Raw genomic sequence first — 27,964 nt, forward strand, 5'->3', positions numbered from 1 at the left:
GCATCGTCGTGCTCAAGGGTCGTACCGTTGTGTTCAACGGTCGTACCGTCCTGCTCAAGGGTCGCACACTGTCGTGCTCAAGGGTCTTACCGTCGTGTTCAAGGGTCGTACCGTCGTGTTCAAGGGTCGTACCGTCGTGCTCAAGGGGTCAGAAGCCAGTCAGATACCACTTCGGACTGAACGACCTGCCTTTGTTATGAAGGTGAAGTCAGTCAGTCCAGATGGTTCGTGTGAGGCTCCCCGGCGCACCAGGGGGCGGGGGGGGGGGGGTTAGGTAGGTAGGTAAGGGCGCCGCCCCTGCTCTGCAGGTAGCCCGCCCTGACTCATACTCCTCATACAGGGTTAGCTGCTGACGACGCTGGTGCCTCCTGGTCACTGTTTATTTTGAGGTGTTGGCTGGAGCGATGACGGCCCCAGGCCTTGCCACCTCCACCATAGAGGCAACTTATCCCCAGCACAGATGCTCACGAGGACCACCACCACACTGGCATAGGTCTTCACGAGGACCACCACCACACTGGCATAGGTCTTCACGAGGACCACCACCACACTGGCATAGGTCTTCACGAGGACCACCACCACACTGGCATAGGTCTTCACGAGGACCACCACCACACTGGCATAGGTCTTCACGAGGACCACCACCACACTGGCATAGGTCTTCACGAAGACCACCACCACACTGGCATAGGTCTTCACGAGGACCACCACCACACTGGCATAGGTCTTCACGAGGACCACCACCACACTGGCATAGGTCTTCACGAGGACCACCACCACAGATGCTCACGAGGACCACCACACCAGCACATGCCTTCACGAGGACCACCATACTGACTGGTTCTTGTCTGATGGTGACTGATGTGTATATATACATATGTGTGTGTGTGTGTGTGTGTGTGTGTGTGTGTGTGTGTGTAGCATGTGAGTACATATTGTGGCGGGAGTTCACATACAGCCAGCTGTGGTTTTGGTTATCCTTACACACACACACACACACACACACACACACACACACACACACACACACACACACACAAGAAAGATGGAGGGGTGGTGGTGGTGGGGGGAGGTTGTGTAATGGTAATGTGTAATTCGTAATGAAGTTTGGTTCCAGTAAATGCGAAACATAACGCCGACCACTTTATCGCTGACGGGCAAAACTTTCGTAAAGTTCACATGTACAATATTAACTTAGGTTTACCTGACGTGGAGAATAAAGTTTACATGGCTGGGGTTTACTCTGTGTGTGTGTGTGTGTGTGTGTGTGTGTGTGTGTGTGGAGGGTGAGGGAGGGTGAGGGAGGAGGAAGAGTTTTTAAGGAGGGCAGGGTTCACCACCACTTGGGTGTGCTGAGGATGACTTGCCGTTGGGGGTTATCTTGCCACTCTTATCGATGGCTGACTTGACGTGTGGTATTGATAAGGGAAACAAAAATGAGGTCATTGGGATGTGTCGGTCCCCCCCCACAACCCCCACCCCACCCATTTAACTTTGACCCGGGGTTACGGGGAGGTTTCAGGTCAGCGGGGTTCGCGTGACCCTTGTTGACATGGCCGGTGGGGTGGTTGGGTGTGTGTGTGGGTCACACGGTCTTCATGATAATGATGTTCGTCGTAGATGATATTGGCTCCCGGTCGGTAAGATTACGTGATGAATGTTGTTGCTGGTGGTGGTGGTGGTGGTACGCTGTGGACCTGGGTAGAGTGTAGATTAGCCGGGTGTCTTGTCGAGAGTAGATCGTGGAGGCTCATGTTACTGTCTTGGTAGGTCAGGCGTCCTGAGGGGGTGTGACACAAGGTGAGGAGGTGGCTGAGCACTGCTGAGGTGTGTGTGTGTGTGTGTGTGTGTGTGTGTGTGTGTGTGTGTGTGTGTGTGTGTGTGTGTGTGTATAATGTCGGTGCGCTAAGGCACGGAGGACAGAGACGAGTGTCCGACTTACAGAAGCAGAAGTCTGTAAGTATGCATGATAGGGTGTGTGGGGGAGTGGTGGTTGAGTGGGAGGTGGCATGAGCAGAACATTAGGTGTGGTTGGAGCAGTGTGGTTTCGGGAGAGGTAGAGAGGGTGTGTAGACCGTGTGTTTGCCTGGGAAGGTATGTGTGAGCTAAACCTGCTGAGGGAGGTGTATGGATCTGGAGAAGTAGTGGGTAAGGTCGACAGAAAGACTTCATGGAAGGTGGAACTGAGGTATGGTGGAGGAGGAAAGCTGCTAAATGGCGCGTGGAAGTTTTACCGGCTGAGTAAGGTGTGTGTGCGAGTAGGAAGAGAGGAGATGTTGTGGTTTCCGGTTAAGATGATGTCACCCTGGCTGTTTAATCTGTTTATGGACGGGGTGGTGAGGGAGGGAGACACGAGGGTCTTGGAGTAAGGGACAGGTCTGCAGTGTGCGGCAGGTAGGAGGGCATGGGTGGTAAATCAGCTGCTGTTTGAGGGTAACACGACTGTGATAGCAGACCCCAGGAGAGAGGCTTCTGAGGTGGATGACAGAGTCTGGGAGGATGTGTAAACCAAGAAAGTTTGAAGTTGATGTAAACAAAAGAAGGTAATGAGGTGCCGAGATGGGGTGAGGCGCAGGATAGTTTAATGGTGAGGCACAGGATAGATTGATCGTGGGTCCGAATGGGGAGGAAGTGGAGTGCTTTAGGTACCTGGGAGTGGACATGGTGGCGGATGAAGTGACTCACAGGGTGGGAGGACCTGGGCGCTGTGAGGAGTGTGTGTGGCAGGGAAGGGCCGTGATGGGTATGTTTGAAGGTATGATAATAATCCCCGGAGCGCGGTATGCGTACGATTCTCGGGCCTTGAAGAAAAAGGATAAGATGTGGGTGAATATGCTGGAAATGAGATGCCTGAGGAAGTCATGTGACGTGAGGCGGGCTGATCGAGTGAGAGATGAGTTTGTGCAAGAGAGACTGAGAGGTGAGGTGGTGAGTGGTAGGGCCTCCCCGGGTATGGTAATCTGGTCCTGCCGTATGGAGACGTCGAGTAAAGAGACGTTGACGAATAAGATCTATTATGTCGTAGGTGGATGGAACGGAGGGGAGGGAGGGAGTGCCAGAGCTGGAGGGATGGTACCGGGAGCCTGGGCGTCCAGGAGGTGTGTGCTGGGCTGAAAGCGCTACAGGGAGCGGGTAGATCGGGGTCTACGTGCTACCGATGGCCTGAACCTGGGTCATATGAAGGAGTCACGTAGAGCCTGGGTATATGCAGGTCGTTTGTCTGTTCCTAACATTACCTTATGAGGATAGTAAAGGCAACTCTCTCTCTCTCTCTCTCTCTCTCTCTCTCTCTCTCTCTCTCTCTCTCTCTCTCTCTCTCTCTCTCTCTCTCTCTCTCTCTCTCTCTCTCTCTATCGCCGCAAGCTCTCATTTCTCAAGGATGTTACAATCCTTTAGTCTTGGATGATGAACCTCCCCCTCCCCCTACACACACACACACACACACACACACACACACACACACACACACACACACACACACACACACACACACACAGTGTTGCGCCTGCCCACTGTAATTATCACATTAAGCGACAAACAGTAACATCGTGTGCCCTCGTCTGACCTAGACGACGGACGTCAGAGATCAACAGTTGGACACTTTCGACCTTAACGACCGAGGGCCCCGCCCCGCCCCGCCTGCATAGACGTGGTGACGAAATGAGTCAACGAGTTTGGCGGCCACGCCCACACAATTACAGCTAACACACCATCTTCATACCCACTAACACCGCCTCCCTTCCTCACGTTACCACCCCAAAAGGCTGGCCTAGCCTGGCCTCGTCGCACTTACGTACCGCCACCGTTGTCAGTGGTGATAGTTCCTGGCTCAGACGCAAAAGTGGACACACTAGCGCCGTGACGTCTCCTACCATGACATCCTGACTTTAGGTGCCCTCGGGGCTTCGACGGAGCCAGTAGCAGCCCACCATATGGCTCCTGAATGTTCTCCTTTCCAGTAGGGGATCTCTGGCGCTTCGTCCACCAAGTTCCCCTTCGGCAGAACTTGCGTAAGAGGTCGCCACCAACTATTTCGAGAAGTAGCTTGAACTACGGGGGCTAGAGCCACTCTTTCCAGCAGTATAAATCACAAACGGCTACCAAGTCAAAGACATCGGCATGCCTCTCCCTCCTACAGAAGTTCCACGAGACTCGGCAGCCACACATATCCCACGGGACGCCCGCCTCATCTCCTGCACCTCGTTAGGACTCCAGGCACGCCCGCTTCCATCATCGCACCTCACCTTCGTACCATGATTCTACACCTCCTGTGGCAGAAACTCTCGCCGTGGGCTGCTTAATACCTATACGTTACCCAATAAGGCATTATATTGTTGATGTCGCTCGCGTTTCCCTTCTCCCTCGGTTCTTCACCATCACCAGAGACACCCAGTGAGAACATACCAGTATGGTATGATAATATATATATATATATATATATATATATATATATATATATATATATATATATATATATATATATATATATATATATATTACACACAATTGTTTGGAATGTTTACGAAGAATTGTGTGTGTGTGTGTGTGTGTGTGTGTGTGTGTGTGTGTGTGTGTGTGTGTGTGTAAGGTGGGGAGGTGGAGGAGGGCCTGGTGGTGCAGGCTGGCTCAGGCCACAACTGCTGCCAACACCAGGGCTCCACCAGTGACCTTTGGGTGTCAGTGGTCTCCCTCCCCGAGTTGGGCCACATGACCTTCTGACAGCACCGCCAGCAGTGGCCGCGGCCTGCCCTGCAGGTGCCCACACCCGCCACCCGGAAGTGCCAGCCAGCCACACACACACACACACACACACACACACACACACACACACACACACACACACACACACTAGTTAGGGTGATGGTGATGATGGTATTTGTCTTAATGATGTGGTAACAGTGGTAGATGGTCTGTTGATGATGGTGATGATAGGAGCTGGGTATATATATATATATATATATATATATATATATATATATATATATATATATATATATATATATATACATATGTATTTTACTCCGTAGGTTTTGTTCCTGTTTGGCCAAGGCCAGGCCAGCTCCTCCCTCACCCCCTCCTGTTTTCGTGGGTTTTTCGCTCGGTTCTCCCGGTAAAAAGATAGCCGTCCACTGTGGGATTGGACTGTTTATTGTTTTGGGTGTTCTCAGCGGGGCCATTGGGTTGTCCCCCCCCCCCCCCCCCACACACACACACACACTTCCCCCTCACCCCCAGCCGCGGTGTTCAGCAGGCTGCCCCTCACGGCCGCCAACCTGACCCTCGAGTACTGTGCTTCTCCTACACCTGACACTCGACTCATCCAGTCCACTTCCCCTCTCGCTATCTGTGTGTGTGTGTGTGTGTGTGTGTGTGTGTGTGTGTGTGTGTGCTATGAATACTGTTTGTGTGTTACGGAGAGAGAGTTTTACACCCGCGTTGGCCCGTCTGTGTGTGTGTGTGTGTGTGTGTGTGTGTGTGTGTGTGTGTGTGTGTGTGTGTGTGTGTATACAGATGTTTAGCATGGTGCACGGCTGACACATTCAGCAGGCAGGGACGGTGCCAAAATCATGCAGTACTGACAGTATCAGCAGGCAGAGTCGATGCCAGAATCATGCAGGGCTTTCAATGTCAGCAGGCAAGGGCGATGCCAGATTCAGTAATTGCTGACGGTGTCAGAACATAGAGCCAGCCGCTCCTCGCTGGTCAGATCAGCTAAGATGATCCATTACTTTGCCTCTACCATTTGGCCAGATTGGACTTCAGGGCCAAGCAGAGTGTCGTGTGTGTGTGTGTGTGTGTGTGTGTGTGTGTGTGTGTGTGTGTGTGTGTGTGTGTGTGTGTGTGTATCATGAACGAAGGCAGACGTCTGGATGACATGGATGAAATTGTATTTTTTTTTTTCACACACACCAGCTTACGTTGATAGATCGAGATCTTGGTGTGCCACACGTGAGTGCCAGGACCCACCACCACCACCAGTGTGCCACATGTGAGTGCCAGGACCCACCACCACCACCAGTGTGCCACATGTGAGTGCCAGGACCCACCACCACCACCAGTGTGCCACATGTGAGTGCCAGGACCCACCACCACCACCAGTGTGCCACATGTGAGTGCCAGGACCCACCACCACCAGTGTGCCACATGTGAGTGCCAGGACCCACCACCACCAGTGCCCCACATGTGAGTGCCAGGACCCACCACCACCAGTGTGCCACATGTGAGTGCCAGGACCCACCACCACCAGTGTGCCACATGTGAGTGCCAGGACCCACCACCAGTTCGTCCTGGTAATTGGTGGTGCCCTGGTGAGGAGTCAGGCACCCGCCCCTGCGTCTGTGCACACCGTGTTAGGTATAATTGTAGGGTATGATTTTTTTTTTTGTATATGTTGGGTTGTGGTCTTAATGCCACAGGATAATTGCTGGTCACTGTTGACAAATACGGTGGCCGACGTTGAGGTAAACTGCATCGTTTTTGGCGGAGGCACCTGGGGTGCGGGTGTACCTCTAGGTGGTACACTCTTGGTCTTCTGTGGTACGTGTACCCACAGAGGACACATCAGGGGGTTACACAGGAGCGTAGAAGTATGGTACATATATCCCCAAGAGGGTACGCTATGGGGTTTCCAGGGGAGGGTACATATATGGTATGTGGATCCACTACGGGAGGGCGTTACGCTGTGGGTTTTCCAGGGAGGGAGGATTCATATATGGTATATGTATCCAGTAGGGGGTACGCAATGGGTTTTCCAGGGGAGGGTACATGTATGGTACATATACCCACAGGAGGGTACACTATGGGTTTCCAGGGAGGGAGGGTTCATATATGGTATATGGACTTCCAGGGTGATACTCCAGGGATCTTCCAGGAGGAATGCAAGGATCCAGTGGCATCCCGAAGACCAGACGTCAGAAGTTTCTGATTTAACTCTTCATAACCAGAGCAGGTCCCAGCCGACACGCGACGCCCCCGTCCTCGAGTATGTGGACAGTGAGGCTCTCGTGATCCTCGGGGGCTGTGTGTGTGTGTGTGGGGAGGGAGCGACAGAAGGAAGTTGGACACATTTGTAACGCTCGTTGGTGTTGTGGGTCTTGGTAATGCTCAGTTGGCAGGCCTGGGGGAGGAATGTCATCATTACATGCGGAACGAACCACTCACGTCGCCTCGATCTGTCAGAGCTTGACTTCATACTTCTTAGAAGCCTGCTCAAGGTCGGACCCGCTTCTTGTGAACGGACGGACCATGTAAGAAAAATCCATCGACCTTGTCCGCGGCTCCAGCGCCCGTGATGGACAAGAAGGAGAATCTCTTGTGAGGTCCCGGCGCAGAGTGGGCGGGTTACGGAGGTGGCTCTTGGTAATAAGCTCTCTTTTGCCTTCATCCTTACTGACGGAAAGTAGGATTTTCCTCGCGTGTTTGTCGACTGGTCGAGGACGTGGCCTCGATCGGCCGTGGTGGGTAAGCCTCGTCGTGCACCGAGCAGAGCACCACCAAGGGTGCCTCGCCTGGAGGAGCTACAAGCAGTGTCAACCCTCTCCCTGCATGCTTGTGTCTTGGGGTCGTGTGACTCTGAAGTAAAGTGAATAAAGATGAAGGAAACTTGCTAAGGGATCGCCACCTCCAGTCCTCCTTCAGTCTAGTTGAGACGAATGTTTCTTAAGCCAAAAGTGTCCGCTGCAGGACATTCCTCACGGGTGCTTGGTGTGGAGGGGCGTGACAGCCTCCGCAGGTCGGCGCTGGTGATGGAGGAAGGAGGATCCCGGGTGTTGTCAGCGAGGACCTTCGTCTCGCAAACATAGTGATGATACACCCGATATATTATATCCAGGAAGTACTACCCTCACTGCATGGTCCTGTCTCTCTGCTCCTAAACCAGCGAGGGTGCCGTCTTGTATTTCCCAGGATTACCTCCACGTGCTGTATCGTCGTGTCCTGAGCGTGTGAGCCACCATGTGCCGGCGGTGGGTGTGCAGGAGGCACCGTGTGTCATGGCTGTGGCTCACCAGGCAGGCGGGCGGGCGGGCGTACCTGAGCGTGGCAGGTGTGCCGGGCAGGGGAGGGAGGTGGCAGGGGCGGCAACAGCCACTGTCTCCATAATAGTCGGTAGAAGGTCATGCCTCACGAGACTCTCCGACTCCCGCGCCGCCGCCACTTGCTGACATTTGATCCTGAAGAACAACACTGTTCTCTCTACACTGTTCTCCACTTGATGGGGGGGGGGGGGAGACACTGCTGTGTTTAGTTAGTGTGGGGCTGGCTTCTGTTGTACAGGAGGCGGCTGTGTTAAGTTGTCGTGAAGGGGGAGGGGGAGAGCTGTGTTCATCAGGTGTATGGGAGGCTGCTGTGTTCAGCAGGTGTAGGGGGGGAAGTCTTTCGTTTTCAGCAGTTGTAGGGGGAGGCTGCTGTGTTCAGCTGGTGCAGGAGTGTTAGCGTGTTCACTGAGGGAAGTGATCATTTCCCTCTCTGGCTCAGGTGTGTTCGGAGCGGTTCACAAGAGGGGTAGTTCCGGGTTCACTTGGCTCGTGTGTATTCATAGATGTTCATAGCACGACCCTCTTGTGTTCATATGTGACGTCAATGTTCACAGATAAATGCTGTCGCGTGTGTGTGCTTTACTAATGCTGGTCAGGTATTGCCAGAAGCTGTGGCCATGTTCTGTTGTAGGAAGACAGCGGAAGTGCTCACACAGGGACGTGCATGAACCCAGGTGTCGCAGGACAAGTGTGTGTGTGTGTGTGTGTGTGTGTGTGTGTGTGTGTGTGTGTGTGTGTGTGGTGTGGCGGGTGACCTTGGTGCACAGGTGGTAAGAGTACAGTTCCTGGGAGGGAGTCCTCCTTCAGGTGGTGGTGGGGAGTCCTCCTTCAGGTGGTGGGAGGGAGTCGTCCTTCATGTGGTGGTGGGGAGTTCTCCTTCAGGTGGTGTGAGGGAGTCGTCCTTCAGATGGTGGCGGGTAGTCCTCCTTCAGGTGATGGCGGGGAGTCGTCCTCCAAGTGGTGGTGGCTGAGCCATGGTAACGTGCGCCACAAGGTAGTCACACCATGAGTGGCTACTGCGACCTTCCTCGTGCCTGAAGTGGTGTGACCATTTCCTTGTTTGGTGGGGTAGGGTCTTGCACGTGCAGGGCTGGGCCGCCGGAGCTAGCCTTTGGAGGGTGATGAAAACAACCCTTGAAGTGATGAACGGAACCTACCCCCCTTACGTGGTGGGTGAGAACTACCGGTGAAGTGTGAGGTAGGAACTACACTGTGGTGAGGTGTTGGGTAAGAGTGTACCCGGATGCTACCGTAGGGCGTCCCCGCCTGACATTCTGCACCAGATAAGAAATTGGGTCTTTTTGTGATGGTCATGGCCAGGTTGAAGGGTGTAGCCTCGGCCGTGTATAGATCACTTGTACCTGGGCCCCCTTACCTGCGGGTTACCTGGGAAGTTACCTGGCTGTTGCCGGACTCACCTGCCTCATGGTCACCCACAATACCTGGAACGTATGTTTCTGTTACGTGAACTACATATCTGCTACCTGGAAGGCTTCGCCTGACTCTCAAGGATGGCTACATGACCACCCCTAGCATCATTGCCCAGTTCGAGCCTGGTGCACTCCCCATACTCTGACTTGCCTCATACATAGCACTGTTGCCAGACTTGGGATGCTTGGTTCATACATGTCCTAGTTGCCAGCCTCTTACGTGGTACTTTGGCCCGGAAGATACCAAACACGACTGCAAGATCGCACAGCGGTTACATGGAAGATACACTGCATGGTTTTATATGGCGACTAGACAAAACAAAGACCCATATTATCAGGTTTCCTCAATTTAGTACATTTAATGATGAACTACAAGAGCATACCCAGCATTACTGAGTATGGGTAGAGGGAGAGAGGAATAGCGGGTCTGCCTCAGCCTCAGGCAAGGAGAGACCCTTGCGCGAGGTAGTGCAGGAGTGCTTGGAGCGTGTAGTGACCGTGCACTCTAGTCAGGGCTGTGTGCTACTGTGTGTGGTGAAGTGGTAGACAGTCATGTACAACTTGTCGGTTGTTAAATGGAGCAGTTATCTCTCGCTGGAGGGAGAGCCAATTGTCGTGGTGGAGGAGAGGTTGGGCGTGGCTTGGCAGCCTGTTTGGATGGCGTGCGGCAAGGCGGTAGTGAAGCGAGGAACCTCTACAGTTCCGCTCTGCTTGGCCCGCCACTCGACCGCTCCTCGCCTGCCAGCAACAACATCAACAACAACACGTTCTTGTAGGGGGAAGTGGCTGGTGAAGCTCATGCGCGGGTGACTGGCAGATGTTGTGTTCTGCTGCTGCTGCCTTTCATGATACTGCTGTAGATGTTCATGTTGCTCCTGCTGTTACTGTTGTTATGGTTCATGCTGCTGCTGTTACTGTTGTTATGGTTCATGCTGCTGCTGTTACTTCTGTTATGGTTCATGCTGCTGCTGTTACTGTTGTTATGGTGCATGCTGCTGCTGTTACTGTTGTTATGGTTCATGCTGCTGCTGTTACTGCTGTTATGGTTCATGCTGCTGCTGTTACTGTTGTTATGGTTCATGCTGCTGCTGTTACTGTTGTTATGGTTCATGCTGCTGCTGTTACTGTTGTTATGGTGCATGCTGCTGCTGTTACTGTTGTTATGGTTCATGCTGCTGCTGTTACTGTTGTTATGGTTCATGCTGCTGCTGTTACTGTTGTTATGGTTCATGCTGCTGCTGTTACTGCTGTTATGGTTCATGCTGCTGCTGTTACTGTTGTTATGGTTCATGCTGCTGCTGTTACTGTTGTTATGGTTCATGCTGCTGCTGTTACTGCTGTTATGGTTCATGCTGCTGCTGTTACTGTTGTTATGGTTCATGCTGCTGCTGTTACTGTTGTTATGGTTCATGCTGCTGCTGTTACTGTTGTTATGGTTCATGCTGCTGCTGTTACTGCTGTTATGGTTCATACTGCTGCTGTTACTGTTGTTATGGTTCATGCTGCTGCTGTTACTGTTGTTATGGTTCATGCTGCTGCTGTTACTGTTGTTATGGTTCATGCTGCTGCTGTTACTGTTGTTATGGTTCATACTGCTGCTGTTACTGTTGTTATGGTTCATACTGCTGCTGTTACTGTTGTTATGGTTCATGCTGCTGCTGTTACTGTTGTTATGGTTCATGCTGCTGCTGTTACTGTTGTTATGGTTCATGCTGCTGCTGTTACTGTTGTTATGGTTCATGCTGCTACTGTTTCTGTTGTTATGGTTCATGCTGCTGCTGTTACTGTTGTTATGGTTCATGCTGCTGCTGTTACTGTTGTTATGGTTCATGCTGCTGCTGTTACTGTTGTTATGGTTCATGCTGCTGCTGTTATTGCTGCCGTTCCTGTTGATTTAGATGGCGCAGAGACTAATGTAGTAGATTCGTCAGCTGTTTGTTTGCATGTGTGGCATGTAAACAGTCAAAGTAATCAAGTGTCCTCTCCTGAGTATTATTACAGGAACTCATAAGTGCCAGAATACGTTGTATCGAGTCTTTATATCTCACCTCCGTGTCCGGGTCATCCGGTACTTTTAGACTAGTTTTTACCCAGCAATCTGGAGGTCTGCAAATATGTAGTCCTTGTCTGTCCCCCTCATTTCCCCATACTTCTTGCACGGCCTTCGTAGGAAGTCTAGAGGCTTGCTGTTGGGTGGTGTGGAGACTCACCTGGAGTACCTGGGGAGGTGTCCTATCTGCTGGTGGTGTGGAGACTCACCTGGAGTACCTGGGGAGGTGTCCTATCTGCTGGTGGTGTGGAGACTCACCTGGAGTACCTGGGGAGGTGACCTATCTGCTGATGGTGTGGAGACTCACCTGGAGTACCTGGGGAGGTGACCTATCTGCTGGTGGTGTGGAGACTCACCTGGAGTACCTGGGGAGGTGTCTTATCTGCTGGGGAGGGTCGTGACTCACCTGGAGTACCTGTCCTGTCTGCTGGGGAGGGTCGTGGGGAGCCTTTGGGTTGTCTCCTCCTACAAGGCATGATACACTAGCTAAGGGTTCCTCACTCTCTCTCTCTCTCTCTCTCTCTCTCTCTCTCTCTCTCTCTCTCTCTCTCTCTCTCTCTCTCTCTCTCTCTCTCGAGGTTACATCACCGTCCTGGGGTTGATCTCTAGGTCAAGGGAATTCTTCGGCCGGAGTTGTGATCCTCCTGGGGAAGTGTTGGAGAGAACATGAGGTACCCGACTGTACCGCTGCGGAAGTGTACTGCTGCTTCCACTGGTATTGTAGACAGCCTCGAGTTTACCTCTGGTGTAGTGCAGCTGCTGCTGCTGAGGTATTGTAGACAGCCTCGAGTTTACCTCTGGTGTAGTGCAGCTGCTGCTGGTGAGGTATTGTAGACAGCCTCGAGTTTACCTCTAGCCCTGGTGTAGTGGAGCAGCTGTTGCGCTGGTATTGTAGACAGTATCGAGTTTATCTCTCGTACTGAACAACTGTAGTGCAGCTGCTGCATGAGTGTATTATACAAGACCTGATTTTGCCCCTGACACCGACCATCATCAGCTCAGCCGGGAGGTCCTCCTTGTACCTGGGTGTTGTAGGGAGGTTACAGCTGAGGTTTCCGGCAGGTGGTGTCTCCGGGTGGGCCCGAGCGAGGGGTCCCTGCGCCGGAGGTTCCTGCTGGCTGGCCCTCCGCAGTATCTCCTACCCTGCCTTACCCCGCCGCCGCCGTACATGTTTTTACTCTCCTCCTGAAATAAGACAAACTTGCTTTTGATCTCGATGTTGGCTGGGGGCTGCTGCCATACTACTCCTCCTCCTCCCCTCTACCTCAACCTCTTCCTCCTCCTCCTCCTCCTCCTCCTCCTCCTCCTCCTCCTCCTCCTCCTTCTTCCGTATGCCTCCTCTTCTTCTGCTTCCACTAGCCTCCTCTACTCACCATCACTGCCTCTCCACCACCAGTGCAGCAAGCATTGCCGTCTCCTGCTCACCACCACTACCGCCGCCTCCACCACCACCACCACCACCACCAGTAATCACCAGCAGTACTACCACCGTGTCACCTCATTTAACCCCAACAGTCATCACCACCACCATCTGTATCATCACTGTTGCCATCATCACCACCACCATCTGTATCATCACTGTTGCCATCATCACCACCACCATCTGTATCATCACTGTTGCCATCATCACCACCACCACCATCTGTATCATCACTGTTGCCATCATCACCACCACTATCAACACCACCACCAACAACAACAATACTATCACCATCCCCTCCACCAAAAACCAACAACAACAACAACAACAACAACAACAACAACACTATCACCACCAACACCAGCAACAACGCTATTACCACCAACACCACCACCAGCAACAACAACACTATCACCACCACCAGCAACAACAACAACAACAACACTATCACCACCACCACCATCTTGTTTATCTGCCACCCCCTAAGGGAAGAGGGAGGGGTGGATGGGTGGGTGGGTGGGGGGTGGGGGGGGGGGTTCCTGGCTACCTTTGATCGGTCACGGTAAAGGTCGAGGGGGAGGGGGTGCTCCGCCCCCTCTGACATTTGGGTGACCCCCCCCCCCTCCCCCCCCCCCCCACCCTCGCGCTTTACACAAAATCCCCCGCGGAAATCTGGGGCTCCAAGTTGACTGGGGGGGGGGGGGGCTGTGGCCTGGGGAGGACGAGGACCCCGGGGCCGTGGGCTGGGAAGGCAAGGGACCCTGGGGCTGTGGGCTGGGGAGGAAGAGGAGGACCCTGGGGCTGTGGGCTGGGGAGGATGGGTACCCTGGGGCTGTGGACTGGGGAGGATGGGTACCCTGGGGCTGTGGACTGGGGAGGATGGGTACCCTGGGGCTGTGGGCTGGGGAGGATGGGTACCCTGGGGCTGTGGGCTGGGGAGGATGGGTACCCTGGGGCTGTGGGCTGGGGAGGATGGGTACCCTGGGGCTGTGGGCTGGGGAGGGTGGGTACCCTGGGGCTGTGGGCTGGGGAGGATGGGTACCCTGGGGCTGTGGGCTGGGGAGGATGGGTACCCTGGGGCTGTGGGCTGGGGAGGATGGGTACCCTGGGGCTGTGGGCTGGGAAGGCAAGGGACCCTGGGGTTGTGGACTGGGGAGGATGGGTACCCTGGGGCTGTGGACTGGGGAGGATGAAGACAGCTCAGGAGCACGACCTTCAGCCTTATTCATAATGTAAAGGTCAAAATGTAAGGCCAGGTGACCATACCCAAGGGTCGTACCGCCGTGCTCGGGTGGGGGGGGCGGGGGGGTCGTCGTGGCGCGCCGTAGGAGTCGCGAAGCTTCGTCTCCTCCTCCTCTGGAGTTCCACGACCCGCTCTTGCCTCGCGCCCCACATTCCCTCCACCTGTGGACGACGTGGCTCGCCTTCAGGTGTGTGTGTGTGTGTGTGTGTGTGTGTGTGTGTGTGTGTGTGTCTTGGTGTTCACGTGAGCCAGTGTCATGTGCTGGGCAGCGTCTGCATCACCACCAGTCATCTTCGGGTTCGATTTGGTTTCAAGTCCTGTTGGTTACGCGGTGGTGGCGGCGGCGGCGGCGGCGGCGCTGGTGACCTTGACTCTCTTTTACGTAACCTTTGCCCGGGGGTCGTGTTATGGAGGTCTCCTCTCCCAGCTCGGTCCGGGACCACGCCGGACCCCTGTGGCCGCCCTGGTCTGTCTGTCGCCGTGTTTTCCAGGCTGCGGTCTGGGGGAACAGACCATCAGACGACCAGGCTGGGTCTGGTACACGGGGAATAGCCCCCTCCAGACGGCTTGGCTGGGTCTGGTACACAGGGAAAAGACCATCAGACGGCCAGGCTGGGTCTGGTACACGGGGAATAGCCCCCTCCAGACGGCTTGGCTGGGTCTGGTACACGGGGAATAGCCCCCTCCAGACGGCTTGGCTGGGTCTGGTACACGGGGAACGGCCCTCCAGACGGCCAGGCTGGGTCTGGTACACGGGGAATAGCCCCCTCCAGACGGCTTGGCTGGGTCTGGTACACGGGGAATAGCCCCCTCCAGACGGCTTGGCTGGGTCTGGTACACGGGGAACGGCCCTCCAGACGGCCAGGCTGGGTCTGGTACACGGGAACAGCCAGTACTCTTCCTCGACCCTGGAGGTATATGTTGCTGTCCGTTATTATACCTCTGGCACCTGTTGAGGAGAGTCGTCTGTGTCAGCCGTGTTAGTAGGGAGGTTGTCAGCCTTGTTAGTAGGGAGGATGTCAGCCGTGTTAGTAGGGAGGATGTCAGCCTTGTTAGTAGGTGGGATGTCAGCAGTCTTAGTAGTAATAAGTGTAAAGTGGGGACGCTGCCACTTACCTGCCTACTTACCTAACATGTTCGTCCCTCTACTTACCCATTGAGCCTCCCACTAACCTGTGGTGTCTCCTCCTTCACTTGCCCAAGGACGCCGAGGGCAGACCCGTTGGGGCACCAGGCCGTAAGGTCAAAGGTCAGTACCAAAAGGAAGGTTGGGGGTCACATCTCAAAGTAGAGTCAGAACAAAAATAAGTTCAGAGGTCAGAGCCAAAAGTAAGGTCAGAGGTCAGGATCAAAGTAAGGTCAGAGATCATTATTTTAAAGGTAAGGTTAGGGTTCAGAGCCACTAGGAAGGTCAAAGGTCATTATCAAAAGTAAGGTTAGGGTTCAGAGCCACTAGGAAGGTCAAAGGTCATTATCAAAAGTAAGGTTAGGGTTCAGAGCCACTAGGAAGGTCAAAGGTCATTATCAAAGGTTGGGTTAGGGTTCAGAGCCACTAGGAAGGTCAAAGGTCATTATTAAAGGTAAGGTTAGGGTTCAGAGCCACTAGGAAGGTCAAAGGTCATTATTAAAGGTAAGGTTAGGGTTCAGAGCCACTAGGAAGGTCAAAGGTCATTATTAAAGGTAAGGTTAGGGTTCAGAGCCACTAGGAAGGTCAAAGGTCATTATCAAAGGTTGGGTTAGGGTTCAGAGCCACTAGGAAGGTCAAAGGTCATTATCAAAAGTAAGGTTAGGGTTCAGAGCCACTAGGAAGGTCAAAGGTCATTATCAAAGATAAGGTTAGGGTTCAGAGCCACAAGGAAGGTCAAAGGTCATTATTAAAGGTAAGGTTAGGGTTCAGAGCCACAAGGAAGGTCAAAGGTCATTATTAAAGGTAAGGTTAGGGTTCAGAGCCATAAGGAAGGTCAAAGGTCATTATCAAAGGTAAGGTTAGGGTTCAGAGCCACAAGGAAGGTCAAAGGTCATTATTAAAGGTAAGGTTAGGGTTCAGAGCCACAAGGAAGGTCAAAGGTCATTATTAAAGGTAAGGTTAGGGTTCAGAGCCACAAGGAAGGTCAAAGGTCATCAAAAGTAAGGTTAGGGTTCAGAGCCACAAGGAAGGTCAAAGGTCAGAACAAAAAGTATGATCAAGAATCAAAGGTAAGGTCAGAGGTCAGATTCAAAAGTAAGGTTTGAGATCAGATTCAAAAGTAAGGTCAGAGGTTAGATTCAAAAGTAAGGTCATAGTTCAGAACCGGAATCATACGAGGACCTGCCTGCCGGAGGAGCAGCAGCAGCAGCAAGGGAGGGTGTGTGGCGGTGGCCCCAGCCCCGTCTTTGTCTTCCTGGCTTTTTGTCAAGGGTCTGCCAGTGTACGGTAGGCTCCCCTGTGGGTATTTTTAATCTTAAGATGGACGATGGAGGTGGTGGTGGTGGTGTGGTAGGTGGTGGTGGAGGATGGTTGTGGAGATGGAGGTGGTATGTAGTGGTGGTGGATGGTTGTGGAGCTGGTGGTGTGGTAAGTGGTGGTGGAGGATGGTTGTGGTGATGGTGGCGGTAGGTAGTGGTGGTGGTTGGTTGTGATGGTGGTGGATGGTTGTGGTGCTGGTGGTGGTGTGGTAGGTGGCGATGTTTGGTTGTGGTGTGGTAGGTGGTGGTGGATGGTTGTAGTGGTGGTGGTAGGAACTTCCTCCCCATTGTAGGAGAGAGACGTTAAAACAAGAGGTCTCAGTACAGCCATAGTATGAGCCGTGCATCTCCTGGCTTAACGTGAGGGCTGGGCAGCCGCTGTACTCACACACCCTCCCTCCCTCACTCTTGGCCATCCCTCAACATGAACTGTACACACCAGTCATGTACTCCTGCCTTGTACCCACGTACGTCTGGTGTACGTCATCTTGGCCTTCGCTGTCTATCCCAGAGCCACGTCATGGTATTACACCATTTATCAGTACAGATAATTATTAATGATACAACCACACAATTGTTTTCTCTCTCTGAATTCGCTACAGAGTTGGTTATTTCTTTTGCTGTACACAACTGGTGCGTGAGGGTCTGACTGGGAGAAGGCCGTGCACGCTCTGGTTGGCCAGTGTAATTTGCAGAAAACTATCTAGGGGGGAGAGGATAACTGGAGGTAGGTCAAGGGTCAAGGAGGGCGGGTGGCAGGACAAGCTGCAGCGGGGGAGGGAAGAGAGAGAGTGAGAGAGAGAGAGAGAGAGAGAGAGAGAGAGAGAGAGAGAGAGAGAGAGAGAGAGAGAGAGAGAGAGAGAGAGAGGTGGAGGGGGGGGGTGTTGGTGTAAGGTGGTCTTACTTATCCCTGGCCCATCTGTCTGGGGTGGGACCATTATCCCTGGCCCATCTGTCTGGGGTGGGACCATTATCCCTGGCCCATCTGTCTGGGGTGGGACCATTATCCCTGGCCCATCTGTCTGGGGTGGGACCATTATCCCTGGCCCATCTGTCTGGGGTGGGACCATTATCCCTGGCCCATCTGTCTGGGGTGGGACCATTATCCCTGGCCCATCTGTCTGGGGTGGGACCATTATCCCTGGCCCATCTGTCTGGGGTGGGACCATTATCCCTGGCCCATCTGTCTGGGGTGGGACCATTATCCCTGGCCCATCTGTCTGGGGTGGGACCATTATCCCTGGCCCATCTGTCTGGGGTGGGACCATTATCCCTGGCCCATCTGTCTGGGGTGGGACCATTATCCCTGGCCCATCTGTCTGGGGTGGGACCATTATCCCTGGCCCATCTGTCTGGGGTGGGACCATTATCCCTGGCCCATCTGTCTGGGGTGGGACCATTATCCCTGGCCCATCTGTCTGGGGTGGGACCATTATCCCTGGCCCATCTGTCTGGGGTGGGACCATTATCCCTGGCCCATCTGTCTGGGGTGGGACCATTATCCCTGGCCCATCTGTCTGGGGTGGGACCATTATCCCTGGCCCATCTGTCTGGGGTGGGACCATTATCCCTGGCCCATCTGTCTGGGGTGGGACCATTATCCCTGGCCCATCTGTCTGGGGTGGGACCATTATCCCTGGCCCATCTGTCTGGGGTGGGACCATTATCCCTGGCCCATCTGTCTGGGGTGGGACCATTATCCCTGGCCCATCTGTCTGGGGTGGGACCATTATCCCTGGCCCATCTGTCTGGGGTGGGACCATTATCCCTGGCCCATCTGTCTGGGGTGGGACCATTATCCCTGGCCCATCTGTCTGGGGTGGGACCATTATCCCTGGCCCATCTGTCTGGGGTGGGACCATTATCCCTGGCCCATCTGTCTGGGGTGGGACCATTATCCCTGGCCCATCTGTCTGGGGTGGGACCATTATCCCTGGCCCATCTGTCTGGGGTGGGACCATTATCCCTGGCCCATCTGTCTGGGGTGGGACCATTATCCCTGGCACATCTGTCTGGGGTGGGACCATTATCCCTGGCCCATGTGTGAGGAGTGGGTTACAAAGACGGGGCGATGTTAGGGAATATGGGAGAGGTTGTCATGGTGGAGGTTGGTTGGGGTTCAGGCAGGTCTTGCGTTCAGAGGGTTCCACCGTGGGGTTAGGCGCTCGTGTATATTATAAGGTTCTTGTCTCGTGTGAATTCTGTTACCTGTTTCTCTGTGGTCTTCTGTGGTCCGTTAGGGGCAAGCGTGCTTTGGTTGCAGGCTGCTGGAGGTTATTTCAGACCATTTGGTGTGTGTGTGTGTGTGTGTGTGTGTGTGTGTGGTGTGGGGTCATATAGAGAGTGTATGGTGTATGGTGTTTGGTGTATGGTTTGGCAGTTTAGTGGCATGATTACCTGATGGTCGGTCGTCAGCTGTTGGCTGGAGGAGCCATTGGTGTCACCTGGCTTAGCCCCATCCACACGACGGCGGCGACCCGTAGGACATCGTGACTTGACCTTTGACCTGTTCCCTAAGGATCGGATCAAAGACCCCAGGCCCATCTCACCCAAGGGTCTTACCGTTCTTGCTCAGCCAGCTCAGGCTCGAGTTGCCAACCTGTCTGTGTGGAGGACCACTGACCTGCCTCTTCTCCACACACACACACACACACACACACACACACACACACACACACACACACACACACACACACACACACACTGTACCGCCTCGCATCTGAAGACTCGTTTTGAGTCGCTGAAAAATGTCTGCAACTTAAGTCACATCTTAGGTTTATGGCTGTGCCTGGGATAGAGAAATGTGTCTGAAATATATTCTGATTTCCTGACGTGAAAATGTATCGGTCATTTTTTTTTTTTTTTTTCCCTCAGGACGTCAGCTTGCATGACGTACACCTCGTACTCTTTGGGTAACTTTCACGTCCCACTTGCTAGTGGTACATACATCCCTTCGGCTCCCTGGCCCCCACCTGCCACCCTCCTACGTCCCTGTATTGTACCCACTGTAACCCACTGTACTGGCCTCCCACCTACCCTCATAGATATGTGTCCATCACCCACACTCTCACTGGAGTATTTTTGTCTGTGTGTACGAAATGTAAACAATGTTTTAAAACTTACCATTTGTCTGTTACTTTGAGAAATTAGTCTCGTGATGCACCCTCTCTTTAGTCTTGCGCCCGCGCACACACACACACACACACACACACACACACACACACACACACACACACACACACACATTGTAAGCCAGGTATGAATTTTCAACCAGACCCGAGGGAAGGATGAACACCTGGGATGGGTGTGGTCCGACTGCCGTACCCAGGATTCGAACCCATACGGTTCCGACTCCACAGAGGTCCGTGTGTGTGTGTGTGTGTGTGTGTGTGTGTGTGTGTGTGTGTGTGTGTGTGTGTTTATATCTGATTAAAAGTGTGTTAATGTTTAACTTTTTCACTTTTATGATTTCATTTGATTTCGTATCTTACAATCCTCTGTCTGTATGTGGAGGGTTTTCTCATGGAAATAAACCCATTTCGAGGCCAGGCCGTAAGTGAAAAAAATAAAGGATTGAAGAGTTAGAAAAAATGAGAAAATGTATTGATCTGAGAGATATAGAGGAAGGGGAAAAGTTGTCCTTTGTAAAGGGTCAGTTGGTGTCTGTGAGCAAAGACACGGAGAGGGCAAGGGTTCCAAAGCTTAGCGATGAAGGGAAAGAAGCAGACGTCACAACCTCCCACCTTGGAGTTGCCAACAGCCACACAGTCAGCAGTCGTGTGAGGCACTGGCTTACCGAGTATTGCTTAGTTTAATGGCGGGGTTGAGTAAGTGTATATAATTTATATAGTTTCTTCTTCTTTTCCAGGTATGTGGCGATGGTGTGCGTGGATGCCTTCGGCAGGTCTAGGGTCACTAGAGGACCTGCTGTGACCTGGATTAGTGGGCCTGACATGGCTCCTCCTGGGAAGGTAAGGAACAGTCTTCCCCACCAGGACTGGTACATGTGGGTGAGCAGGGTGGGTCAGTGTGGGGGAAGAACCCCGGACATCTACAGCCAAGGTGGTATGGAGTGAGTCAGTGTGGGTCTTGGTCGCAGCAGAACTCTGGTCCCCTTGGCCAGGTGGTCACTGGCGACGTCTGTCATCTGCCGTACCCATGAGCAGGACCCACGCGCACGGTGGCATGACCCGTGGGTAAGATAGCTTGATGACCCTTACAGACCAGCTCAAAGACCAGACTGGTTTCTGCAAGAGTCATACATACCCTTGTCGTCGTGGGTTGTACTGTCGTGTTCAAGGGTTGTGCTGTCGTGTTCAAGGGTTGTGCTGTCGTGCTCACGGAGTTGACCTTTTTATGTAATAACCTAAGTTATACAGTACTGGGGGGAGGTGAGACACTCGTATGTTTCATCTATCGTACACCTTTTTGAAATTCCTGTATGCTGACGTCATTCGTAATTTCATCAGTAAGTTCATTCCATTATAATCATTATTTTAATACCACATAGATACTGCCTCACATCTTTTTCAACAAGTTTCGTGCATATTTGTATCTAGTGACCTCTGGATGTTGTGGTTTTGCATATTTTGGAGAACTGGTTGGCTGTTGACGCCGTGGGCCTGGTTTAGAAACTTTTAAGGTTTTGATCAAGTCATCCATTATTCTTCTCTCTTCCCTGGTGGCTAGAGCCAAGGTCTCTCTCACCTACCACTGCAGACCATGTCTCGTATTTGGTTCATCTGACCACACTCTTGTAAATGTATCTGTTTTAACGGCACTTCCTCCTCCTCCTCCTCCTCCTCCTCCAGCAGCCCCTTCTAAAGGTAAACACTGGCACCTCAACAAAGCTGACTGGAGTAACTTACGAAAATTCTTTTCTGGCTTTCCTCGGGTAAATTATTGTCCCTTATGTGGTGATGCTTCTGTCTCCGCCGAACGCATGGCGGACGTTACTATTGCTGGAATGGAAGTATTTATCCCCTCTTCCTCTAAGTGGACCTCTTCCTTCAATCCATTGGTTTAACTATTCCTTTTCTGAGGCCATTCAGGCAAGGGATCAGGCAAATCGGGCTTGGGAAAAACTCTCCTTCTTCCCCGTCTCGCATTCAGCATTCATCGTTGGCCGTAATCATTGCCAGTATGTTTTCCGTGAGGCAGAGCGTTCCTTTATTCTTAGGAAGTGCGATAACCTCTCTTCTTCATCCACTGATAGATCTTTCTGGTATTTAGTTGCTGTTTAGACATAGCAACTCCCGTTTCCCTTTCTAACTCTACCTTGGATGACTCTTATACTTCTTCATCCCCTGTCCAAAAAGCGCTTCTCTCCTCGGGTTCAAGCAAGGCTTATGGTGTTCTGATGGCGTACATCCTCGTGTGCTGAGTGTGCCACTGAACTTGCACCTGTGCTTGCTCGTCTGTTCTGTTTCTGTTTAAAAACCAGAACTTTTCCATCACCTTGGAAGCATGCATTGATACATCCCATCCCTAAGAAGGGTGATAATTCGAACCCCTCTAACTGTCGTCTTATTGCTTTGACACCTACCATTTCCACAGTCTTTGAATCCCTCCTCATCTCACATATCCTCAGACACCTTGAATCTCACAGTCTTCTGTCTGATCCCCCAGTGTGGCTTCCGTAAAGCGAGATCCGCTGGTGATATTCTTTCCTATCTTACCAACGTCCCTGAGAGATATGGTGGAATCCTATGAAGTTGCCCTTGACATCTCCAAAGCTTTTGACAGGGTGTGGCATCGAGATCACATTTCTAAGTTTCCATCTTTTTTGCTTCCCTCCTCTCTGGCCGATCTATCTCCATGGCTGTTGATGGATCAGCCTCCTCCTCTTTCTCCATCGTGGGGGGTTTCTCCTCAAGGTTTTGTTATGTCTTCTCCACTTTTTCTCCTTCTTATCAACGATTTCCTTTCCTCCACAAATACCCAAATGCATTCATACTCAGACGACTCAAAACATCCTTCAGTTCTGCTCTCGATGTGCATCTGATCTGACGCAGTTTTCTCCGTAAACTCAGACTTGGACAGGATTTCTCAATGGGTCAGAGGAAATCTGGTTAAGTTTAAATACCTCCAATGGTGGTAGATAGGACAGGCCTTGAGGCCATGTAATACGGTAGCAAAAGGAGGAGTGTGTTGGGTCAATTATAACACCTCCCGCCTGACGCACACTCCTTGCTGTGGTGTGTTGTGGGAGTGGGTGGTGGTGGGACACAGCACACCACACAGAAGCCACGCCAGATAACAAGTGAATGCAAGCGGTAATAGACCATTGGGTCTCTTTAACGAGGCCGTGTATCATCGCCGGAGAGATGAGGCACACAAGAGCACAGTGTGGGTGAGCAGAAGTGTAAATAGCCAAGCAAAGGAGGAGCCACATGTGCCATGCGTCCCCCCTCATCTGCACAACAACATGGACAGTGTCATCGTCTGCACAACAACATGGACAGTGTCATCATCTGCACAACAACATGGACAGTGTCATCATCTGCACTACAACATGGACAGTGTCATCATCTGCACTACAACATGGACAGTGTCATCATCTGCACTACAACATGGACAGTGTCATCATCTGCACTACAACATGGACAGTGTCATCATCTGCACAACAACATGGACAGTGTCATCATCTGCACTACAACATGGACAGTGTCATCATCTGCACAACAACATGGACAGTGTCATCATCTGCACAACAACATGGACAGTGTCATCATCTGCACAACAACATGGACAGTGTCATCATCTGCACAACAACATGGACAGTGTCATCATCTGCACAACAACATGGACAGTGTCATCATCTGCACAACAACATGGACAGTGTCATCATCTGCACAACAACATGGACAGTGTCATCATCTGCACTACAACATGGACAGTGTCATCATCTGCACAACAACATGGACAGTGTCATCATCTGCACAACAACATGGACAGTGTCATCATCTGCACAACAACATGGACAGTGTCATCATCTGCACAACAACATGGACAGTGTCATCATCTGCACAACAACATGGACAGTGTCATCATCTGCACTACAACATGGACAGTGTCATCATCTGCACTACAACATGGACAGTGTCATCATCTGCACAACAACATGGACAGTGTCATCATCTGCACAACAACATGGACAGTGTCATCATCTGCACTACAACATGGACAGTGTCATCATCTGCACTACAACATGGACAGTGTCATCATCTGCACTACAACATGGACAGTGTCATCATCTGCACAACAACATGGACAGTGTCATCATCTGCACTACAACATGGACAGTGTCATCATCTTCACAACAACATGGACAGTGTCATCATCTGCACAACAACATGGACAGTGTCATCATCTGCACTACAACATGGACAGTGTCATCATCTGCACTACAACATGGACAGTGTCATCATCTTCACAACAACATGGACAGTGTCATCATCTGCACAACAACATGGACAGTGTCATCATCTTCACAACAACATGGACAGTGTCATCATCTTCACAACAACATGGACAGTGTCATCATCTGCACTACAACATGGACAGTGTCATCATCTGCACTACAACATGGACAGTGTCATCATCTGCACTACAACATGGACAGTGTCATCATCTTCACAACAACATGGACAGTGTCATCATCTGCACAACAACATGGACAGTGTCATCATCTTCACAACAACATGGACAGTGTCATCATCTGCACAACAACATGGACAGTGTCATCATCTGCACTACAACATGGACAGTGTCATCATCTGCACTACAACATGGACAGTGTCATCATCTTCACAACAACATGGACAGTGTCATCATCTGCACAACAACACGGACAGTTTCATCATCTTCACAACAACATGGACAGTGTCATCATCTGCCCTACAACATGGACAGTGTCATCATCTGCACTACAACATGGACAGTGTCATCATCTGCACAACAACATGGACAGTGTCATCATCTGCACTACAACATGGACAGTGTCATCATCTGCACTACAACATGGACAGTGTCATCATCTGCACAACAACATGGACAGTGTCATCATCTGCACAACAACATGGACAGTGTCATCATCTGCACTACAACATGGACAGTGTCATCATCTGCACTACAACATGGACAGTGTCATCATCTGCACAACAACATGGACAGTGTCATCATCTGCACTACAACATGGACAGTGTCATCATCTGCACTACAACATGGACAGTGTCATCATCTGCACTACAACATGGACAGTGTCATCATCTGCACTACAACATGGACAGTGTCATCATCTGCACTACAACATGGACAGTGTCATCATCTGCACTACAACATGGACAGTGTCATCATCTGCACTACAACATGGACAGTGTCATCATCTGCACTACAACATGGACAGTGTCATCATCTGCACTACAACATGGACAGTGTCATCATCTGCACTACAACATGGACAGTGTCATCATCTGCACTACAACATGGACAGTGTCATCATCTGCACTACAACATGGACAGTGTCATCATCTGCACTACAACATGGACAGTGTCATCATCTGCACTACAACATGGACAGTGTCATCATCTGCACTACAACATGGACAGTGTCATCATCTGCACTACAACATGGACAGTGTCATCATCTGCACTACAACATGGACAGTGTCATCATCTGCACTACAACATGGACAGTGTCATCATCTGCACTACAACATGGACAGTGTCATCATCTGCACTACAACATGGACAGTGTCATCATCTGCACTACAACATGGACAGTGTCATCATCTGCACTACAACATGGACAGTGTCATCATTCACTACACATCATCCATCTCACTACAACATGGACAGTGTCATCATCTGCACTACAACATGGACAGTGTCATCATCTGCACTACAACATGGACAGTGTCATCATCTGCACTACAACATGGACAGTGTCATCATCTGCACTACAACATGGACATGTCATCATCTGCACTACAACATGGACAGTGTCATCAAACTCGTGAGTGTAACGAACAGACAGAAGCATTCGTTGTTGTGTGGCGCAGAGTACGATGTCTTGTTAGTCGTGGAGTAACACACCAGTGTGTGTGTGTGTGTGTGTGTGTGTGTGCCTTATGTTTACCAAATGGACTCACGTTTTTTGTTTAGGGTGCGTGCTGTTGTGTCTGTGTTTACAGCATCTTTCCTTCTCTGTTGATTTTGATGTGGTTATTCGTGGGATCCGGGAAAATGAGTTCCCTGTAATGTATTGACGATATCAATACAGTTCTTTGATGCGCTGTCCAATGTTCCACCTACACCGACTTATATACTCTTCATATACCAGCCCAGAAATGCTTTGCCCCTATATACTAAGAAACAATGAGTCAGTCATGTTATAAGTTCCATTGGAGACCACTGAAACGTAAATGTATCGGAAAATGTCTTGTGTATGTGATCCGTGTTTCATCGTATGAATGATAGTCAACATGGTAACAAGATAAATGGAGCCAACATACATGAAACTTTAACTATTGTCAAGTATTGAAGTGCATCATGTGAGTATGAACTCCTGGCCTGAGAGGCAGCAGAGCACAACGCTGACCCATCTCCCCTGTGAGGTACGTGTCAGGCATCATCACCCTAGCGCGAGGCTCTACACCCACTTGCTCTCCTTTCCCAGACCTCCATCTTCTAGTAGCAGGAAAGTCTTTGACGAAACACAAACTGTTTTTAGTTATGTTGTATATGTGAGGGTGTCCTTGTGTGTTTGCGTGACATAAACTGTCTTTAGTTATGTTGTATTTGTGAAGGGTGACTTTGTGTTTTGAGTGACATAAACTGTTTAGTTATGTTGTATATGTGAGGGTGTCCTTGTGTGTTTGAATTTTGTAAAAGTGCATCCAAGTATTTAGTAAGTGACTATTGAAGAGAGAGGTAGTGAGCATCTGTATAGCAATGACACTAGTTTAGTGTGACCCATAGTTACTTAAATGGACACGTATGGTTTAGACTCAGCAATGGGCGGATCCTGGTTCCCTCCAGGAGTATGTTAGTTCGATCACAAGTCTTGTTATTCCGTTGTGGTTTACAAGGTTGCTGTTGCTTTATTGTACGTGTTGTAAACTTCTGACAATATTTGATATGTTATGAAATCATTGAATAATTGATAATTCATTAATTAAAAGATATGTGATATATTATTCATGTCGTATAGCATATGAAAAGGATCAACAGTGTGGGTTTCTGTTCCTCCCACCACTGCGACGTATCGGTGGGCCGTCGTAACTCTGAGGGACAAGTGAACACCTTTCAAACACACGAGATGTTTCCCGCCAACTGGTTTGTTTACATCGGAGCCCCAGCGGCCAGCTGGCTGCCGCGAGTTGCCAACGTGGGTTTTAGTCTCCCGCGGCGGTGTTGCCACTGCAGATTAAAGCTTCGTTTAAGAAGTCGGACACTTGGGCTAATCTTGGTAAGACTTGGTTATGACCGATGCCAAGTATTGGGGGAACCTCCCCTTCAATGTATTATTAATTGAAGAGAAAGTTTGTCTGTTATGCGATTCCACGTCGGTGCGTGTGTGTGTGTGTGTATGTGGCCGGAGATCACGTGATGGGTTGTGCATGATAGCAGTGTGACGTCACGATCCCGTCTAACCAGGTTATCCCGTCTTAAAGCTATCCTGTTCTCTTTGTCGCTGGCTCACTTTATTGTACCGGGGCGGCATAATTAAAGTGCCTCGCTTAGCGTAGAACTTGATGGGGGGGGAGAACTAAACGTGGATTTCGGTCCTCAGAGAGAGAGAGAGAGAGAGAGAGAGAGAGAGAGAGAGAGAGAGAGAGAAGAGAGAGAGAGAGAGAGAGAGAGAGAGAGAGAGAGAACTTTGTCTTATGCTATTGACCGTGTTGTCTCCAGCTAGTGTTAGAGGTGTGGAATACCTCATCGGGACACTTGTGTTTCCGTGGAACATACGAGGCAAAACAGCCGTGTTTCTATGTAACACATCCGGACGGAGGTGTTCCCGTGGCAACACCACGTCCAGACGCATTGTGTTTCTCACGTACGGACACGCACGCGTAGCTGGAACTCCCGGAGGGTCTTTGGAACGCTGGGACGTAACACGAGCCATCATGGTCTTTGCCAGATAGTTTTGTGATCAACTACAACTCACGTAGCAATATTCCAGTGTTACTGGAATATACACAGAGATCAATGGTGTGTGTGTGTGTGTGTGTGTGTGTGTGTGTGTGTGGTGTGTGTGTATGTGTGGTGTGTGTGTGTGTGTGTGTGTGTGTGTGTGGTGTGTGTGTGAGTGTGTGTGTGGTGTGTGTGTGTGTGTGT

General features: G+C 51.2%; 1 protein-coding gene across 7 annotated transcripts in view; it reads left to right on the forward strand.

Moving 5' to 3' along the window:
* LOC139753369 (orphan steroid hormone receptor 2-like) overlaps positions 1-27,964 on the forward strand; it is a 467,590-nt gene that overhangs the window by 193,765 nt on the left and 245,861 nt on the right. The window contains exon 2 of one of the 7 annotated variants that reach the window (XM_071669770.1): positions 20,493-20,595. The exons of 4 other annotated variants lie outside the window; for them this stretch is intronic. The gene's annotated coding sequence lies outside the window, so the exon portion shown is untranslated. Of the gene's footprint in view, positions 1-20,492; positions 20,596-27,964 lie in introns of those variants that run through there. 2 more of the 7 variants (XM_071669766.1, XM_071669767.1) reach the window with 2 other exon arrangements.

Source organism: Panulirus ornatus, chromosome 14 (assembly GCF_036320965.1).
Source record: "Panulirus ornatus isolate Po-2019 chromosome 14, ASM3632096v1, whole genome shotgun sequence".
Classification (NCBI taxonomy): Eukaryota; Metazoa; Arthropoda; class Malacostraca; order Decapoda; family Palinuridae; genus Panulirus; species Panulirus ornatus.